We start from the raw sequence: 6171 nt of genomic DNA, 5'->3' as shown, positions 1-6171 counted from the left end.
AGGGAGGTCTAACAGGCTTATTTCACTCTTTTCTGTCATTTTATAGACTAAATGATTTAATAAAGTCATTTAGAAAACAATCTGTAGCGGCTCAGCCCAAGCTTTAGCCCCTGAGGTGCTGTTCTACGGGTAGAGTAATTGACGCACTTTTTACCTTTTTGATCAATGAAAATCCAAGTCATATTCAGGGTTCATACGTTTTGAAAAAACCTGGAAAAGTCATGGAATTTGAAAAATGCAAATTCCAGGCCTGGAAAGGTTTTGGAAACATAAAAAGACCCAGAAAGTTTTGGAAAAGTCATGGAATTTGTTTTAACACAGCAAAATAATATGTCATTAATAAATGTATTTTCACGTCGTCTTAACCTCACCGTTCTATTCGGGGAGCGATATTACGACGAATCCCACTATGAACCACATACGTTGTCATTCATTTTATAGTTAAACCTCTGAGGGTAAACTTTAACACAGATTCTTATTCTTATTGTATGATGTCGACTGACATTTTCAGGAACACATAGCCATGGAAATTTGCCAAAAAGTCATGGAAAAGTCATTTAAAAAGTCATGGAAAAGTATTGGTTAAAATGTGTATGAACCCTGCATATTTTCATGCCTTGGATTCCATTATTTCCATGATCTTAGTTGGGTTTCCAGAAAATGACTGCTTGTATGTATGCTTATGTGGTGTTGTGGTGTTGGTGTGCTTGTGTGCGTTTGGTCAAAAACTGTATGTGCTTCCGCGTTGCACCTGAGGAACCAGAGATTGGTTCCTATTTATACCAAGGGCACTAATTGGCTCTTATCCAATCATTTGATTAGTTAATATGGAAAATAGTCATTAGTTGCAGCCCTTCTTTGTGCCAGTTGGAATTGTGTTGTTATAGTCAAAGAAAAAATGTAGACTTTCATCACACCGATGCCGGGCTCATTTTACAAGATACTCTGCAAGATTGATTAACCCTTGATTTGCCCCTTAGATAACTACAGAGTTCTGATTCTGGTTTTCAGGTAAAAGTACCTCCAGGTTTCAAAACCTCTCGTCAAGTCAAACTTTCATTGATTCTATATTTTTACTGACTTGTTGTTGTGTGTTCACAGAGGACAGGCCGTCTGGATCCAAACTCCATCCAGGGTAAAGAAACACTGTGACGTTATGATTTAAGTTACAATACTTGTTTATCTCTGTGGACATTTTGATCCAGAATCTCTCACAGTGACGTTGGAAATGAAACGGTCGGTCGGTCGGTGTTATGAGGACAGACGTAGTAGAAAATGTCTGTGTTGTAACTCAACCGTCACATTTAAGCTGTCGTGGGAATCAGTCTACATAGACTTTAACTATCTATAAATGTAGTTTATAATGTATGTAGGGGAAAAAAACACATAAGCAACACACATTGTTGCTTAGTTGTCCAGTGTATAATGTGTTTAGTTGTTCATTATTAAAATCTGTGTTGCCCATTCACAAACTTGTCCTTTTTCATGAATATTTACCACCACCATCAATTCCAAGAATTCCTTTTGGCTTGAAATTTTACGTTTGCGTTTGCATGAACTGGGGTAGACGCTCCATATTCATGCGCCATCTTGAAATACGTTAGCCGGTAAGGGACATACAGGACATACTGCGCCGGAGTTTAGAACGCCAACACAAAGGAAGAGGAAGGTGACAGACAGCCGGCCGATATGAGACATCCGGAGGAATTTCCGGCGGCACCGGAGCAATCCCAGAAATGAAACGTCGTGGATATAGACTAATTCAACACAAACAGGAGGGAGTCAAACACGTTTAGTACATTATCAGATGAAAACACCAGGCAAATGATCTTTTTATTTACCAATTAAATCATTTAGGTCCAGTTTGGACAAATGTTTTCTAATTTAACGAGCCTGTATTTGTGTTCTTGTGTGTTTGTTCACTTTTAGAGAGGTCATTGATCTGCGGGATGATGATGATGATAATGATGATGATGATGAAGAGGACGAGGAAGGCGGCGTTTCAACACTAAGGATCAGTAACTCTCCCATCAGGTCCTTCACTCCGATCTCAGAGGCCAGCGGCTGCCTTATCGACTTCAAGAAACGGCATCGAGCCAAGACGCTGCGCCAAAGACGGAGATGAGGACGACGTCCTGCAGACTGGCGCTGCTGACTGAAATCCTGGAACCAGAGCCTTAACTAAAGACCCCGTCAGGTTGGATGTGACATTACCGTTAGAAAAGACTCGTTCTGAAACACCTTCCTGGTGTCACATATTTATGCAGGTAAACAATGACCAACGGAGCACTTGAATGTTCAAAGGAAACCACATTCTGACTCTTTTGTGCCACTAAATGTTACGTTTGTTTCTGTTGAAGGTGTTTCAGACTACCTCTTTATGCATTGAACATTTTCTTTTTTGTAACTTTAGTTTAATGTCCGTCTAATGTCTCAACCCTGTCTCAAGTGTAAATCAAATTCATACAAACATTTCACTGGCTCTCTTGAAGTGTGAAAAGTGAAGTTGTTAGTAGCCGTGCTACCTGAGAGGCTACAGAACTGATCCGCCGGTCCACAACTGGGGTCTGAAATATCTCAACAACTACTGGATGGACTGCCATTAAACTTTCAATAACATTCATGTTTTCCATCAGATAAATCCACCTGACTTTGGTGATCCTCGGATCTCTTCTCTAGTGCCACCTGCAGGTCAAAACATTTGACTGAATTCAGCCTTGTGTGTACTTAAATGCCAACACATGCCAAATATTAGCTTGCTGACCTGCTAAGTATTAGCATGTGGAAATGCTTACATGAACCATGCTAATGTTAGCATGTAAATGTTCTAAATTGTCATCATGCTAATGTTAAATGTTAAACATCAGCATGCTACACTAAAAATGTGTTACAAACCTCATAATATTGGAAGTGTGCGACGCTAACTGTACTCATGTTCACATGCTAGCTTGTACGTTCTGATGTTAGCATTTTAGCTAACGTGATTCTACCCTGATTCGGGACCTCTGAATCACATCTGATTTGATTGGTGGACAAACAACCAGCCAATCAGAGCGCTGTATGCAGATGTCATCTTCTTGTGTCAGAGCCAGAAAAATGGAAACAAAAATGGCAATAATTTCGAGCTTCAACTAACGAGTATTTAAATTATCGATTCATCTACAGATTATCTTCTCGTTTAATCAGTTTTTGTTTTTGTCTTTAAAATGTCAAAAAGAAATGGTAAATGTTGTAATTTATTGTGGGACCTGGGAAAGTGTCACATTTTTGCGATTAATTATCTAAGTAGTTGCCAACTAATTTTCCAACTGATGTATTAGTAATATCTAAAAATCTAGTAGACATATTGTTTCAGCTCTTTATGTTTGAGATGGATGTAGCTTGAAATTATTCCTTCATTCAACATCAGACTGAATAATTAAGTGAAGACAGAATAGCAATACAATCTGATTTATAAGGCTAGCTCAAATGTAGCTTTCTAACATGCAAATATCAGATCTTAAGGCACCTTATCATTTAGCATGTTAACAAACCAGCATTAGTGTTCAGGTCAAAGCACAGCTAAGACTCTGAGATGTCCTTAATTGGCCACCGTACAGAGGATAAACCCTTTTTTTATTTACATTACAGTATGGCCTTTCTTCTGGCACCACCCTCAGGACAAACATGACTTATTTTAGAGCTAAGAATAAAGTTGTCTCTCCACTTTCCATTTATCCAACAGGTACAGGTTCTGGTCTGCTAGGAGACACTTACAAATGAGGAGAAATGTCTTTTGTTCAATGCACATCTCCAATTGGATCAGAGAAAATAAAAACTCTCCAGATTTGATGCAGTCGACTGTTAGCATTTGTTAGCATATTAAATGGGAATCAAACCCACCTGCTGTGAGATCTCACCTCACCTGTTCTCACTACGACTCCAGCATGCAGGATGCTGAAGCAAGTGCAATGAAGCAATACTGAACCCTCAGAATTTCCCTTAAAGATCATAAACCGCCTGGTGAGGGTCAGAGCTTTGAAAGTGAACGTAACCGGTTTGTGTAATGATCACATTTGCACCCAAGCAACTCAAAAATGTCGTCACTGTACTGTAAAATATATATTTCTTTCATTTAGAATAGTTCAGTTGAGTGTTTTTTTTCTTAACTGTGGACCATTTTTATCAATCAAAATATTTTCTGCAAAGTTGATAGAAATATCATTTGCTTGTTGTTTTGTATTTGACTGCTCAATACTCAGAGTATCGGCCATGAATACTGTATTAACATTTTAGAGTTACATTTCCTAGTTGTCCGACTTGATGAAGTAGTCACTGTAACGCACTTAACACACGTTGGTTCAGGTAAACTATGCATTTGTTTCTAATTGTGTCCTTCCCCTTTCACACAGACCCAGTGTTTGTCTGATCCTTTGTGTCAGCGTGTGTGAGGGGCTGCAGCCGTTACATTTTACTTGCATTTTCCTGGGAGACCTTGACGCAACAAGGTTGCTGAAACTCTTGTTTTGTAAGACTTTGTCACAATTTTCGGTTGCACCAACCGGGCCGAAGTTTAGAAGGAGAAACTGTTACCTAATTTAAGTTGAAATGCAAGATGGACAGCTATTCATCCAGTGTGAAGTAAAGTAGTATCTTTATACTCTATGGTCAAAAGTACACAAAAACTTAAATGTGTTTCTGACACCATGGGCATTAATGTGCTGACATAACAGCAGTGGTGGAGGAAGTATTCAGACCCTTTACTTAAAGAAGACGTCTAATACCACACAGTAAAAAATACTCCATTATAAATAGAAGTCCTGCATTGAAAATGTTACTTAAGTAAAAAAAATCCTATGACTGTTATATGTCTGAGTATATGTTATATTAGATTATTATGACTCATGCATTAATGTAAAAGCAGGATTAATCTGCTGATTATTTTCTCCATTAATCGATTGATTGACAGATTGGTTTTTAGAAATCCAGAAAAACAGTGACGCTTAGTTTCACAATGTTTTTGCAAGTGGATGGAAACAAGCATCCATTCACATTTTTGAATGTTCGCTTTGTGTTAAATTTGGATGAAAACTTGACTATAGATTTAAGATTTATCTACACTCGGCCTAAAAAGCTATGGAGCCTTTTAAAAAGAAAATAACTAAAAGAAGCTTAACAGTAAAAGAAATAAAGCTATAAAATCCATCATCGTCAGCAGATGAGTTTATGTTTCAATTTGTGCACTCAAAGGGCTTCATGTTGGCTTAAAAACTGGTCAAACTCAATCTTTTATTCATCAAGTGATCCAGAATAGGGTCATACAACTGTTAGGTTTATAACAAGCTGGTTTCTGTTTTGTTAAAAATAACATGTGTGTGATGTGGAAAGAAAAAAACATTTATTTTTACACGTTTTACTATGAAAGATACTTTAACAGTATCAGTATCAGAAGTAAACTAATATGACATCACTCCTGACAGGAAATCCTTTGACTGGAAAAACGGCCACAACCGGTTTGTTCCAGGCTGTTTAAACCGACAAATCAATAAAAAGGGTATGTTTAGTGCAGTGTGCTTGAAACCACTTTTAAAATGACAAACGTGTTTGTACCTATAGTTTATGGTTCCAATCAGCAGAAGTACTCAGACCTTTTACTCACGTAAAAGTAGAACTACTCTATTACATGTAGCCTATACAAGTTCTGCACTTAAACATCAAAATATACTTAAAGTACCTGAAGTTAAAGTATTCATTTTGAAGAATGACCCACTTTAGAATACATATTTCCATAAGAAATGTGTGGAAAAGTATAAAGTGGTATAAAAAGAAAATACCCTTGTACTTAAGTACACTATTTGAGTAAATGTAGCTACTTCCACCACTGCCATTTACTCGTACTCTCTCTTACTAGGTTTTTAAAGGAAATTCGGTAACTCGCAGCTCTAAATGAATTTCGAAGCAGCGACAATGAATCCTAATTTAAGATGGATGTAATTTGGGGTGAACTGATCCTGGAACAGAAGCCGACAGACTGCGCTCATCGTGCGCCTTTACGCGCAGAAAGACTACTGCCGCTGCACACTAAACGAGCTCTCCTTCTGCTTCCTCTGGACTTCAGTATCCCACTTCACCATGACCACGACACGGTGTCCTCTCGGCGAAGCTCGGCCGTGGTTGGTGGTGTCTTTTTTT

Source organism: Perca fluviatilis, chromosome 16 (assembly GCF_010015445.1).
Source record: "Perca fluviatilis chromosome 16, GENO_Pfluv_1.0, whole genome shotgun sequence".
Lineage (NCBI taxonomy): Eukaryota > Metazoa > Chordata > Actinopteri > Perciformes > Percidae > Perca > Perca fluviatilis.
This window is presented reverse-complemented; position numbering follows the sequence as displayed.